This window comes from Herpailurus yagouaroundi, unplaced genomic scaffold (assembly GCF_014898765.1).
Source record: "Herpailurus yagouaroundi ecotype Mexico unplaced genomic scaffold, PumYag 159, whole genome shotgun sequence".
In the NCBI taxonomy this organism is placed as follows: Eukaryota; Metazoa; Chordata; class Mammalia; order Carnivora; family Felidae; genus Herpailurus; species Herpailurus yagouaroundi.
The window spans coordinates 54698838-54714287 of record NW_024412400.1 but is presented as its reverse complement, the minus strand read 5'-3'; the positions used below and the strand labels follow the sequence as shown (position 1 = coordinate 54714287).

Below are 15450 nucleotides of genomic sequence, written 5' to 3'. Positions count from 1 at the left end.
TTCTTCAGGTGAATAGTTTTAAATAATAGGAAGCTTCCCAGTTTTATAAGATCCAGATCCTTGTTCTGTGGGAAATGTTAGCTACTCGTTTTTGGTAACCTGGTCGTAATATGGCGGTACTTACTTTAGTCAGTCCTGCAGCTGGATTGAGTAGGTTTTAAGAACAGGGATTCAGAAGTTGTGAGTGAATAGGAAGTTTATATAACACACTAAAAACTGCTAGGAACCAAAAGCACTGAACTGTAGTCAAGCACGGTCTCTCCATATATGTGAGTTTCATGGTTTTGACAGCTATGTAATTTTTACTGAAAAGGAAAAATTATCTTTATAAAGGCACAAAGTGGGTTATTTTTTATAAATGCATGACTCACTTTTGGTTGCCATCACGTGGGTACAGGATGAAAACCACAGTGTCCCTTCAGTTGATGCCAGGATTACTTTTAGAGAAGAAACGTTTTATCACTCATTGTAGGAAAAGTGACTTATTCTGTGAGTAGGGAAGTCAGAAGCTTATAAAATAAGAAATGGCTGGAGTGCCTGGGTGGCTCAGTTGGTTAAGCGTCCTACTCTTGGTTTCAGCTCAGGTCACGATCTCATGATTTTGTGAGATCAAGCCCCACGTCGGGTTCTGAGCTGGCAGCGTGGAGCCTGCTTGGGATCCTCTCTCTGCCCCTCTCCTGCTCACGCTGTCTCTGTCTCTCTCAAAAATAAATAAACTTAAAAAAAAAAAAAAAAACGTTTAAGCTGTTCTCTATGCAGAAAGTGAGTAGATGGTGATTGGAAGTGAGGTCCAGTGAAACCAGGGAGGCAAGGCCATGTGTGGTGAACAGGGCAGCCTACTGAAGCCATCACAAGCTGGCAGACATCACTGCCAACATTGTGCCCCTGGAACAAACATCTTTTTGTTTAAGAGTAATAGATCTCCAATTGTTCATGGAAGGTGGTAGAGATTGTGACTTTTGTTTTCAATGCAGCGTGACTGATAATTTGAACAGGAACGTATCAACGACATAGCAAACTTAAAAAATTTTGTTCTTTGGGGAATGTTCCTTTAAAATGCACTCAGTGGGGAAAGTTCTTCCCATGGTCCTGGAGGAAAATGCCAATAGGCCTGAATGTTCTGGTTGGCTACACACACACGGTTTGGTACCAAAAGTCCTGGGGTTCCTTTAAATTACAAAACACAGTCTCATTTCAACAATTAGTCCCATTTGTCCAAGTTTCTAACTTCCGTTGAAACTGCAAGCTACTCCCTCCTCCTCCGATCCTGCTCCGTGAGGCCCGGTGACTCCTGGGAAGGTACAGGGCTGGCTTCTTTATAAATTACCTCCTCTCACCCACCTCCACCCCCAGCTATGTACTATCTCTAATCTTTCCTGTGTCGGGGCTAGGGTGGAAGGGAGGGAAAGTTCTCACCTGACTGATGCTATGGGAAACCTGTGAATTCTCTGGGCCTGGGAGATGTTTGAAGCGGACTCTTCTCATGGAGACTCTTTTGCAGCTCTTTGGAGACTTTGGAGCTCTTTCATCAGCTCTTGATGAAAGCTATCCGTGGGGGCTTCTCACAGGGACTTTGCTGGGCTGGTGGATGTATTCCCCTCTAGCTCCTCGTTTACTCTTTCTGCAGCCTCTAGGAGTGCCAGGACACTTCCAGCCTTTCCCTGCTGAGATTCCTCTGCCCGTCCGGTTGGCACAGTGGGCAGGACCTTAGGCAACCCCGTACTGGCTCCTCTGATCCTCGGGGACACTTGTGCTCCGTATCGCCCACCACCTCTGAGACGGCAGCCCAGTTCTTCTCATGCTGGCGGTCACTGCTCAGATTTCTGTGGGACTTAGTAAATGCCAGTCCACTCCCTCCCTGCAGGGCAGGGCATAGTTAGCCCTTCTCACCAGCTTGGTGCTGAGGGGCAGACACTAGGTGAGAGAGGCATGTATCAAAGTAGCCCCACAGACCTTTATAAAGGGAATCCTCACATATCATCTCCCAGCCCTGCACACCTTCTCCGGAGGTGAGAGGTTAATACTCCTCACCAGTTCTCAAAACCCCTGTATTCCCTAAGTTCTCCAGGGTGGTCTGCCTCCTGGTTCAGTTTGGTATTTAATGTCTTGTATCTTGAAGCTATAACTGAAATTTCTTTTTTATGTTTACTTATTTATTTTGAGAGTGAGAGCGAGAGCGAGAGCGAGAGCGAGAGCGAGAGAGAGAGAGAGAGAGAGTGCGCACAAGTAGGGGAGGAGCAGAGAAAGGGAGAGAGAGAGTCCCAAGCGGGTTCTGTGCTGTCAGCACAGAGCAGGACGGGACTTGGTCCCACAAACTGTAAGATCATGACCTGAACCAAAACTGAGAGTTGGACACTTAATGGGTCCACCCAGGCACCCCTGAAGCTGTAACTGAAATTTCTAATACAGGGGCGCCTGGGTGGGGCAGTCGGTTAAGCGTCCGACTTCAGCCAGGTCACGATCTCGCGGTCCGTGAGTTCGAGCCCCGCGTCGGGCTCTGGGCTGATGGCTCAGAGCCTGGACCCTGTTTCTGATTCTGTGTCTCCCTCTCTCTCTGCCCCTCCCCCGTTCATGCTCTGTCTCTCTCTGTCCCAAAAATAAACGTTGAAAAAAAAATTTTTTTTTAATAATAAAAAAAATAAAAAAAATAAAAAAAAGAAATTTCTAATACAAAAGCCATTTCAGGGAAAGTAATTTTTTGGTTGGGGAAGAGGAAATTGGTCAGATTCGGACCTAATACCTTAGCAGCCAGCCACAAATAGATATAATTATTTAACTTTCATAGCTATGTGAACCATAGTCTAGCTGTGGAAAAAAAAACTTTTTCCCAGGCCTGAGATCTGAGAGAAATTTGCCACAGAGACGTACTGATCATTGTTTTTAACAATTTTTCTAGGTTTATTTTTATTTATTTTGAGAGAGAGATAGAGAGCATGTGGGGGAGGTGCAGAGACAGAGGGAGACAGAATCCCAAGTAGGCTCAGTGCTGTCAGCACAGAGCCCGACGTGGGGCTGAAACTTATAAACTGAGATTCTGACCTGAGCCAAAATCAAGAGTCAGTTGCTTAACTGACAAAGCCACCCAGGCACCCCCTGATCATTGTTCTTTTTCGCTTGTTTTTATTTTTATTTTATTTTTAAAGTTTAGTTATTTTTGAGAGAGAGAGAGAGAGTGTGTGCACAAATGGGGGAGGGGCAGAGAGAGAGAACGAGAGAGGGAGATACAGAATCCAAAGCAGGCTCCAGGCTCTGAGCTGTCAGCACAGAGCCTGACACGGGGCTCGAACCACCAAATGTGAGATCATGACCTGAGCCGAAATCGATGCTTAACTGACTGAGCCACCCAGGTGCCCCCTGATCATTGTTTTTAATCATGATTCTTTGACAGATGAAAACGTTTTTAATTACACAATGATGTATATTAATCATCCTCTGATGATGTGAAATGGCCTTTGGATGGGGCTTCAGAAAGTTTACTGTGGCCTTGAATCTGCTGTGAACTTGCTGTGTCACCTTGAACAAGGCACCTCTCTTTTGGGCCTCACTTTATTCTGCTGAAAATAAGAGATGATCCCTGGGATTCATTACCTAGTTTTCTGTGAGTCTGTGAAGCCCTCAACACTGTATATGTGACAAGTACAATGTTCAGGGATCTTAGTAGGAAGGTATGGTGGGTTAACATGTGCCCACATCTTAGCACCCAGAACCTGAGAAATGTGACCTAATTCGGAAAAAAGGTCTTTGCAGATATAATTAAGAATCTTGAGGGGCGCCTGGGTGGCTCAGTCGGTTAGGTGTCCGACTTCGGCTCAGGTCATGATCTTGTGGTTCACGAGTTCAAGCCCTGAGTTGGGCTCTGTGCTAACAGCTCGGAGCCTGGAGCCTGCTTCTGATTCTGTGTCTCCCTCTCTCTCTGCCCCTCCCCCCATTCATGCTCTGTCTCTGTCTCAAAAAATAAACGTTAAAGAAAAAAATTAAAAAAAAAAAAGAATCTTGAGATGAGGGTGCGTCTGGGTGGCTCAGTCAGTTGAGCACCTGACTTTGGCTCAGGTCATTATCTCACGGTTCGTGAGTTCCAGCCCCATGTCAGGCTCTGTGCTGGCAGCTCAGAACCTGGTGCCTGCTTTGGATTCTGTGTCTTCCTCTCTCTGTGTCCCTCCCCTGCTTGTGCTCTGTCTCTCTTTCAAAAAAATAAGCAACTATTTTATAGGGTGGAAGAAAAGAAGAAAAAGAAGAAAAGAAGAAGAAGAAGAAAAAAGAAGTAAAGAAGAAAAAAAATAGTAACTATTTTATAGGGTGGTTGTGAAGATGAAGTGAGATACTAAATGACTTCGTCCAGTGCCTGGTTCAGAGTCCTAGTCCTTCTCCTTTAAAAGAAAACAGGGCAGTGTCTCAGAGGAGGATTTAAACAACAGGGGTGTGCTATTCCCTGCCTCTAAAACTTAAAAGATGAAAGTTTCTTGATTTTTCAGCTGTGATGCCAGCTGCGGTGGGAAGGCGTCAGCCAATCCCAGACTTATCTTGCCATTCTGAGTACCAGTGACAGAGACCATAACCTGGAAAGGTTGTGTAGTACAGCCATGATTCAAGGAGATCTAACTATCTCCTTGAATAGTCGCGGCCAGCCACTCTGATTTGTGTCTACTGTAGAAACCTCTCTCTGGATCACATACGTGCAGCTCCAACTACCTGGTCACCAGTCACCAGCAACCTGGGGCATCCTGCAGCGTCAGGTCTGGGCCCCTTGGATGATCGCTGTACATTACAGTTTATCTGATACTACATTTAACTCTACTATATCTGTGTATTAGCTTGTTTAGGCAAATAGGACCTGTGTTCTTAGCATCTTGCATGCTGTACATTTATTAGGCAAATAATAAAAATTAGTTTGGTGAAATTAGAGAATCATACAAGACTGAAGCAAAATCAAAATTAAAATTCTATGAATGAGTTACAGGAAAACATTCTTAAAATTAAAGAAGTTTGGATAATGAAAATAAACGTGATGATGGCATAACAATTACAAACAGAATGTCCTAGAAAGGTGCCTAAATTAAGAGATTTCCAAATTTATGTAAGGTTACAGACACCCTTTAAGGTTAAAATTGAGCATTTAAGAAAAGTTAGTGGCATATGGTCCACTTCTGGGTATCTATGTGAAGAAAACAAACACCATTTCAAAAAGGTATCTGTACCCCATGTTCATTGCAGCATTTTTTACAATAGCCAAGGTATGGTTGCAAACTAAGTATCCGTTGGTGGATAATGGCTAAAGATGTTATGAGATATATAAATATATAATGGAGTATTATTCAGCTATAAAAAAGAAGGAAATCTTGCCATTTGAGACAAAATGCATGGATCTTGAGGGCATCATGCTAAGTGAAATAAGTCAGTGGAGAAAGACAAATACTGAAAGATCTCACTTACATGTGGAATTTAACTCCCCTCCCTCCCCAAAACACAAACAATCCCCTTGAAAATGCCAAACTCATAGATACAGAGAATAGGTGGGTTGTTGCCAGAAGTAGAAGGTTGGCGGGGGGATGGGGGGGGTGGTGCAAAATGGGTGAAGAGAGTCAAAAGGTACAAACTTCCAGTTTATAAAAAAATAAGTCCTGGGGATGTAACATACAGCATGGTGACTATAGTTAATAATACTCTATTGTGTATTTAAAAGTTGCTAAGAGAGTAGATCTTAAAAATTCACATCGTGGGGCGCCTGGGTGGCTCAGTTGGTTAGGTGTCCGACTTCAGCTCAGGTCATGATCTCGCGGTCTGTGAGTTCGAGCCCCGCATCGGGCTCTGTGCTTACAGCTCAGAGCCTGGAGCCTGCTTTGGATTCTGTGTCTCCCTCTCTCTCTGACCCTCCCCTGTTCATGCTCTGTCTCTCTCTGTCTCAAAAATAAATAAACATTAAAAAAAAATAAAATAAAATAAAAAAATAAAAAAAAATTCACATCGTAAGAAAAAAATCGTAACTGCGTGGTGATGGATGTTAACTTATTGCAGTGATCATTTTGCAATATGTGCAAATATTAAATCATTACATTGTACACCTGAAACTAATATAATGTTCTATATCAATTATATCTCAATTTTTTGAAAGCTGATGGCCCCCAAAAGGTGGCATTTGAAATAAAATTCTTCTTTTATTTTTTACGTTTATTTATTTTGAGAGAGAAAAAACATGAGAGGGGAAGGGTCAAAGAGAGAGGGAGAGAGAGAATCCCAAGCAGGCTCTTGATCTCACGAACCTTGAGATCATGACCTGAGCAGAAAACAGGAGTCAGACACTTAACTGATTGCGCCACCTGGGCACTGCTGAAATAAAATGATTCTTAATGATAAAAAGTAAATGAAAGGGAGACTAATTAGGATTAATTAGAGATACAGCTGGAAAGGGCTGTGTGAAAATAAATTCTATGTCTGTCTGAGTGTTTAAAATTGCATAGGTAATATCTTTTTAGGTAGTAGTATTAACTTTGGGCTCAAACTCAGCATTAAGGCCATCATAAAACGATGCCCACATGGTTGGTAGATTTTTTTTCTCTGAAAATGAGGTTTTGCAGCTAACGTGAACTTCTCTGGACTGTTAGGAAACCCTCCTCACTCTTGTCCTCAATGCGCTGCCGCTGTAATCACGGTACCAGCTGCTGCTGCGCTTTCCTTGAAGACCTAGAGACGAACCGCAGGTGCCTCCCGACGTTGGGAAATCACAGGTTGTCTTTATTATAACACTGATGAGGGCAATGCAATGGGAGACAACAGGGGGCTGTTTAAATTCTGTAGCTATTAAGATCCCAAATCAGAAAGCGTTTGAGCTCGCCTGTAAGGCACTTCTCTGTGACTGCGGCCTTCTCTTTTGGTGCTTGAGACCGAGAATGTCTGAGCAGGGAACCTTAACTTGAGCACCAAAGATTGACATAAAGTTCATGTTTCATCGCTTCCTCTTCAGATAACCTGTTAATAATGGCACAAATTTATCATCTTTGATCCTTTTCCTGTATTCTGTCAAAAGGAGATTGATGTAAGTATATAGGCAGAGACCCAAAGAAGCTCAACTTTCTCCCTCCCTCCCTTTTTTTTGGTAGGTGAGCACTTTATCACCTCAGATTTTTCAGCTTATGGATTTTAAGTACGTACTTCTGCATCTGAATGTTTCCTTCTATCCAACCTTTCCAGGCCAACATTATCTTGTGTAGAGTGCACGGGGCACAGCTCACAAATCCAGGTATGGCAAGTTGACTGTCACTGCTGAGGCTGCCATTGTTTGGCTCCTAAAGCTCTCTGCCACTTCCCGGCCGTGCCGAGTTACAGAAATCTTTGGCAGAGTTGGGAACCCATGGGCCTCTAAGCCAGTCTCCCTGCAGAAATGGATGTAGCCCTTTTAGTTTGTAGTTTAAAGTGGCTGTCAGACTTCTTTCTGCTTCTCCCAAACATTCAGCCTCTTCCCTTATACGTTATTTTCCTCAATGGGCTGAGACTCTGGAAAACAGAAGCCAGTTAGGTCTAATAGGAGCTCCTTCTGCTCTCTTGCTGTAGAATTCTTTTCAGGTAAGGAGGTAGAGGGAAAGACACAGGTGGAAAATTGAGTAGCTCAAAGCACTATTTAGTCACAGTAACTAATTCTAGAGATAATGACACTAAAAATTAAAAAAAAAATTTGATCAAGACTGTTATCCGTAGTTTAGGTTCACAGCAGAATTGAGGGGGAGGTACAGAGACTTCTTGTATATTTCCTGCACCACACCTACCATACATAGCCTCCACCATTACCAACATCTTCCACCACAGTGTTAGTGATGAGAGATAGAAGCAGAAAAACGTTCACCTTTAGCCCAGTTGGCTGACCTGTAGCCACAGGTCCTGTCCCTGTGCTACGTCAATAAGCTTACTAAGGTGCACCATACAATGTCTTAAGAATTCTTTCTTGGCAGTTGTGCTCCACAATCCCACAGTATTTTGGGTGGCCCGTATGGGGACAACGGGGTGACTCCAAGAGCATCAGTGCAACTTGGTAAGTCTTCTTTACCCCGTCTTTGTTTCCTTCCAGTTTTTTTTTTTTTTTCTTTATCAGAGATGTCCTGAATAGTTTGACCCTTTGGAACATGTCTTGTTTGAGTGCTCAAGAGAGAACCTCTTGCCTGTGGCCACACTGTGGGGAGGAATGGACTCTTGCTTCCTATTACCTCAGCCCTTAACAGCGCTAAGCTCAGAAAGCAGATTCTCCTTGTTTTTTTTTTCTGTTCTTTTAATGCATGTATTCTTGTCAGGCACAGGACAGCCACATGTGTCATTAGGATGTCCACCTATCTCAAGACTTCTGTGTAAGGTTTCCTCCTAAATAACTCGATGAGCATAAAATCCGAGATAGGTCTGACTGCATGCTTCCCAAAAAGGATTGGCCAGAACTATTACCCAGTTGGGACACTCACCCAATAGGGGACTGCTCCCTTGGGACTGGATCATGGATAAAGCTCATGGATCATGGATAAAGCCTGGATTAGATAGAAGTTCCATACTTTTGTTTTTTTCCATGTCTCTCATTTGTCCTTACCCATGGGTTGTTTGGCGTTCTTGATCCTGCTCTCTAGATTGAAAGTACTTCTAGCTTAGATACAGGATAACTTAATATGATGTAAAATAGCTGCCCCTTCTTGGCAAAGTCCAGGACCTTTACCCCATCCATTAGTACTAGATCTAGAGGCTTACAAAGGGTATTATTATTGGTCATCAAATATATCAACTGCCCCAAAATGGAAAGAGGCAGCCCCAGTCTCTACGTAGTTTCAGTCCATTCACTGGCACCCATGGTAGTCTAGAATGCAAAGGGGAAGTGAAGGGAGGTCGACATCCCTTCTCATGTAGTACAAAGTTATCAGAGTAGTTGAGAAAGAGGGATGCCTCCCACCACTTGGAACCCCAGGACCTTTGGCAATATTCCTAATGGGATCCAGTCAGAAGCTGAGGGGGATTTTGGTAATGGACTCCTACTTAGTTGACGTACTCTCCTAGTTTTGTAGGAATTGACTATGGGATCAACTTCCTCAATTTCAATTCCCCTTTGGGCCGTCTCCTAACACATTGGAGTCAAGTTGGACAACAGGATTTAAAGAAGAAGTTCCCATCTTCTTTTGTAATAATGCCTGGCCTCAATATTCTCTGGAGGATGATGAAAAATGGCCCATTAATGGGTCCTTAAATTTCAATACTATTTACCAATGGGACCTTTTTTTGTAGGTGTCAGGGAAAACGGTCTGAAATCCCATATGGTCAGGCCTTTATGGCCCTGTACCAAAACCTTGATCTGTCCATAGTCCTCTAGGGGGCCTAAGGATACCCCCTTATCCTTAGGGATATGGATATGACCCTCCCGCCCTGAAGCCACCATCAGCTCAGCTGCCTCAGGCCCTTCTACTTCTGTTAATCTGCCACCTTCTCTGTGTTCTGTCCTGTTCTCTCTGTGTCCCACCCCCTGCCCAGGTTGCTGCTAAGATCCTGTACCTGCCTCCCTCTGTTTTTGCCGAATCACTCATCTCCTCTTTGTTTGCTTCTTTCGTGTGTCAAATCTGGAATATATCTTGAGAGGACTGGATGAATGTTGCCTGACTCTTGATATACATGGGGTTTCCTGCCTCCTCTATTTTCCAGGCTAATGGCTATAATAATTGGAGTCGAATGTCTGGTTAGTCTACCTCGGGACAGGGACTTTAAGGAATATTCCCAAGCAGATGCTGAAACTCTGTTCGTTTCCTGGAGGTTCCCTGTCTTCTCCAGCCTGGCATGGATTGCTTATTTTCACTTTTTGTGTGTGGAAAGAAAATGTGTGTCTGTTCATCTGTCCAAGCTGACAAGCTTTAGGACCATGAGTCCTCTTTCTTGGCAGCCCCCCTGCCCCCCCCCCCCCGGGGCTTTTATTATCCACCTCCCCACCTCCAGCCTTCCTGGCCTAACCTCACTTCTTCTGCAGCCCCTCCCCCTCCCCTCATTTCTGCACCATCATGCACGGGGCTTGCATAACCTGCTCCTATACCATCCCCAGGCCTCCCGTGCCAATGGCTCCTGCTCCCCTACCCTCGCTATCAAGGAACAAAGAGCACCCCTCCCTGCACTTAAACTGCCCACTTCATTTCCCTACTGGTGCCCCAGGTGAAAATTCATAGTGAGGAACAAATTGATTAACTTTTAGCTGGCCCCAGGTGCAACATAGTAACCTAATTTAAATTTGTTAGTTTAATTAAGATAGACATGTCTTTAGAGTTACCAGCATTAAATGTAAAACTTTTATCCTACCAAGGCTTACTAAAGTGCAAATAAGCTCATGTTATGTCTGTTGCAATCTGTCAGGAAAAGATGGCTTACTACCATAGCTAAATTTGTGTGTCTCGAAGTTCTCATGGGTAATCGTTAAAATAGCTGTCAGGGGCGCCTGGGTGGCTCAGTCGGTTGAGCGGCCGACTTTGGCTCAGGTCATGATCTCGCGGTCCGTGAGTTTGAGCCCCGCGTCGGGCTCTGTGCTGACAGCTCAGAGCCTGGAGCCCATTTCAGATTCTGTGTCTCCCTCTCTCTGACCCTCCCCCGTTCATGCTCTGTCTCTCTCTGTCTCAAAAATAAATAAATGTTAAAGAAAAAAAAAATAAAATAGCTGTCAAAATATTTGGGAACTTGGAACTTTAAAGTTTGTCTAAGTTAGATGACAAATTGGGTTAAACACATTGGATATCTAAGTCTTTTCCAAATAAGACAGAATACTAAAGTATTGGTTACTGATTGTAGGTTTGTCTGCTTTTAGCTTCTTATTGCAGAGAAACTGAGGATACTTGGGTCTGTTGGTAAACATGCTTTATGCTTTATTGAGAGATCATAGTATGGAAGAACATGTTTTAAGAAATTATGAAATATATTTACAAATTTCATATCTAAAGAATTCTGGTATAGCAGTTTGCAATTGGTTACTACTTAATTTTCACTGGACACTAAAATTTCTAAGAGTTAAAATTCTGCTAAATGTCATGAAGACTGATGGAAGTAAGAGAAGCAACTCTGTGCAAGAAAAGATGTGTTTTTAATAAGAAAGACAAAAGGAGTGGAAATACATAGGACATAGGAAATACTTAGGACAAAATCTGAATGAAAAAGGAAGTTGTAGAAAGTTTGTAAGAGAAATCTTTGGAAAAGAATTTTATATGTGGTCAGTACTAAGGTTGAAATGAATGGATTTTAAAAGTATACTGGTGTAGGATTGAAATTCTGCTTTTCTCTCTCTGTTAAAATGACAGTTTTCAGAGCTCCTGGGTGGCTCAGTTGGTTAAGCATCCAGCTTCAGTTCAGGTCATGACCTTGCAGTTTGTGAGTTCAAGCCCCATATCGGGCTCTGTGCTGACAGCTCAGAGCCTGGAGCCTGTTTCAGATTCTGTGTCTCCCTCTCTCTGATCCTCCCCTGCTCACACTCTGTCTCTGTCCCAAAAGTAAACATTAAACACATTTTTTTTTAAATAAAAAAAATAAAATGACAGTTTTCTTAGATTGTTGGACTGCTCTTGATAAGAATATGTAAACAAAGTTTTTTCTTCTCTTTACTTCATCTGCCCAGAAAACCAAACTTCTATGTTTTGCCTTTTTAGGTCTTTGATTACTTAAGAAAGTTAAAACTTCTCAATGTTAAAGGAGTTAAGTTTTACTAACAATTGTATAATCTTTTGTAGAATCCCTTATTGCCACCTTGGTTAAATGTAAATATTGAATTTTTAATGATCTATAATCCAATTGAGGCATTCGCTTTAAAACTTTCTGAGGTTTTTAACAAAATCCCCTCAGATTTGAATTGTAAATGAAGTCTTTTTTACTAAATAGGCTTGTTTATTTGGTATGTTAAGTTACTTGGAAAGCACTGTCAAACCAATAATAATTAGTCTTAGGTTGTTGCTCCAACTATTCTAGAAAATATATGAAATTCCTGAAGTTTTAATATCTGCTGGTATAAGGTCATTACTTGAATTATTGAAATGTGCACTACAGAAATAACCGGATTTCCTTTTCAAATGAGCTCTCATATCAGATCTTTAACTGTGTCCATTTCTGAGTTGTTTGTGTGTTTGTTTTTTGGTCATTTATGGTTATTGTTCTGATGCACTTGCAAAATCTGTTTTGTCTTCAAGGAGATTCATAAAAAGGACTTTTGACAAATACAGGTTTTTGATACCTGTAAAATCATAAAACTGAACTGGGTAAGAATTTCCAGAAGTAATGGGAAAGTTGCATTCAAACTGAGCAAAAATTAATAACATAGGACTGAATGAACTGAGAAAGATGATAAAATATTCCATTATGGACAAATGGAAGCATTTAATTTTTTTTCCCTACCTGAACCTTCTAGAATTCAGAAACTGAGTATTCTTTCTTCCATGGCAATTATAATTATTTTTGTACATTGAATAAGCATCTATTCTTCTTGTAATAGTACACCACTGGAAACATTGGTTAGATTACCAAGGCTTTGACTGGAATGTCATATTTGAGAAAGACATGCAGAGACTGAGGTATGACCAGACAGCTCTAAGGAATTAATGCTGAGTTTATGGAGCCAATAAAGCTCCTTGAGAATGTTAGCCTGATACCTTGCATACAGAGTTCCCAGCAACCTTAACAGGTGAGTAGAGAATGTTACTTCCTGCCTGTGCAAGAAACCTCAGGATATTTTGAGGACCTTGAGAAGAGGGATACACCCAAATCTATAGGTATTGCAGGAAAGTCTGATGGCAAATATTTAGCTTGGCTCTGGCTTCAAGAGGCTATTAAAAGTTTAATCTAAAGATTCCTTATAGGGGCACCTGGGTGGTTTAGTCAGTTAAAAGTTTGACTCTTGCTTTTGAGTCAGGTCATGATCTCACAGTTCATGGGATTGAGCCCCCCATCAGGCTCCCTGCTGACAGTGTGGAGCCTGCTTGGGATTCTCTCTCTCCCCCAATCTCTTTGCCGCTACCCCACCCATGAGCTCTCTCTCTCAAAATAAATAAATAATAACAAAAAAGGATTCCTTATATAAAGTCCTAGCAAAGCAGATTTTAAAGAATCTGTGTGATCAATCACTATTGTTGCTCAGCTTGTGTAAATAATCAGGCCAACCTTGTTATAACTGGACTTGTTTTACAAATGAATTAGTCTTGATTTTGCCCTCTCTAGAAATAAGGGTGAATTTAGAAATATTATCTTTCAATAATGCATCCTTATGGATGTTAGATTCTAGGTTTGATTAATTCTCTTTAAATGTTTGTTGTTTGCCTAAGCTGGACTACTTGAGGAGAATTTCAGACCTATGGCCATAATAACTCATATATAATCTTTCTGCTTATTACTCTATGGAGATAATAAAAGGGACATCATGGGCATATGACTATTTAAACAGCTGGACAATGGGATGGACTCCCCAACAAATGAGTAACTCAGCTATCACCTTGATCAATTCTATGTGGCTGGAATAACAAAATTGCTCCTTAAAAGTCAGAGCATACCCCACTCCATGGAGTTAACTACGAACTTGCGGAGATAATGGATGGCCCCCACCTTCCTTATAATTGGATTGGAGAATGCACTTGGGGATGCCCTTATCTCCTGGGACAAGTCATCTCCCACTTGCCAGCAATTCCTTGTAATTAGATATTAAGGCTAGACACCAGGCAAAGAAGGCTTCTTAATGGTTTTATCCCTTAGTCCTATTTGTCCCAGGAGCCACCTCTATTGATGTAAAATTACAAGCAGAGCCTCTTGCAAAGCATACAGTGGCCATCTTTAACCACACCCAAGAAGTCACCCCCATACCAGCACATATAGGCATGTTTCTATTACTAAAAAGAATATTTCTTGTTGGCCTATGATAAATGTTACATGGGACTCTCTGAGCCATTGGAGGCCTTTCTCTTATCCTCAAACTCTCAAAATTTTAACTGAATATTCCAACCCACAAATAGGCTCATGGAAACAAATTTCTTGACTACATAGTCCTTCTTATTGATACACCCTGGAAGGATTATATCAAATATGGGATAGATATATGTAGCTTACTCCTATGATAGGACAACTAAGCCAAAAGGTCCTTTTATGATGGGAACAGAAAAACCATACCCCTGATTCATGGTCCGATAGTACTTGCCGAATGGAACGTCTCCCCCCAAGAAGTCTGTGACCATACCATTATTTTATAGGCAATATTTTGGTTTGCTACTGATTAGACAAGGCAACCAGGCATCAGATAGCTTGCACCTAATGAAACACAATGGATATCAGTGGTTATGTGACCCAAATTTGTGGCCCTGGCTTCCACCGGGCTGGACTGGAAGATGTACTATAGGTTATGCCTGGATGCACGGCCATAGCACTAGGACTGTCATAAGTCCAGCTAATCTTCCATATTTAAAGCAACGATGGAAAAGATCCATGTTCCATTGGTATGAGCATCTGACATCTATTTTTCTTCCATCAGTAGGTTTAGAAGATGGCACACAGAGGCCCTTAATAAATACACAATTAAGGCCTCAAATGATTCTCAAAATAGCATTACATTATTAAACACTAAAGTAACTCAAATATGTAAAGCAATTCTACAAAATAGAATGGTATTAAATGTCTTAAGAGCAGCACAAGGAGGAATGAATGGCATTATTAAAGTGGAATGTTGTGTCTATGTTCCAGATTTTAACAAAAATATAACAGGATTACTTACAGATATCAATAGTCAAACTATTCCTTCTGAAGACTCTACATTGCCACTTAATGACTGGTTATATTCCTGGTCAGGAAGTGGACTATGGTCTATGCCAAATGGTCTTCTCATTGCTCTTATTTTCATTATAATATTAATACTAATGCATTGTCTCATTTGCTTTGTTCTGTCCTATTGTCAAGATACAAGCAAGCAATTCCTGACTCCTTCACCCAGCTGACAGCTTACTACTGCCCAGATGTTCACTGTGGACTCTACAGCAGTGGCCTTCTGTAATCTACTTGTAGAAACAGATAGTGACCAATTTCAGTCTATAGGGACATCTCTACAACCATCTTTTTCTGTCAGCTTGAAGAAGTTCAGAAGATGAGCCCTTCACCCTTCAACAACCTTAAAGATTTAAGGACCAAAATTGTTAAGGGGAGAAATGAGGGATAGAAGCAGAAAAATGTTCACCTTTAGGCCAGTAGGCTCACCTACAGCCTGCATAGTTTTGATAAGGATCAAATACATGCTGGTTGCTACATTCTTAAAGGGTTTCATGACTGCCTGTACATCTCACCATTAGTTAATATTGAGCTGAATGATAAGTACCAGAGAAATCTTGGGAAAGTAGTTTTAGGAGTAGAAATTTAAAGAAAACATTTATTAAAAAAAAATTTTTTTTAATCTTTATTTTTGAGACACACACACACACACAGACTGTGCGAGTGGGGGAGGGGCAGAAA

General features: G+C 41.7%; 1 long non-coding RNA gene across 1 annotated transcript; it reads left to right on the top strand.

The window, feature by feature from the left end:
- Positions 1-1158: 1158 nt before the first annotated feature.
- Positions 1159-15419, top strand: LOC121033926 (uncharacterized). The gene is made up of 3 exons (XR_005792197.1): positions 1159-1299; positions 7941-8020; positions 14905-15419. It is a non-coding gene; the product is annotated as an uncharacterized LOC121033926 (long non-coding RNA).
- The last annotated feature ends 31 nt before the right edge of the window (positions 15420-15450 follow it).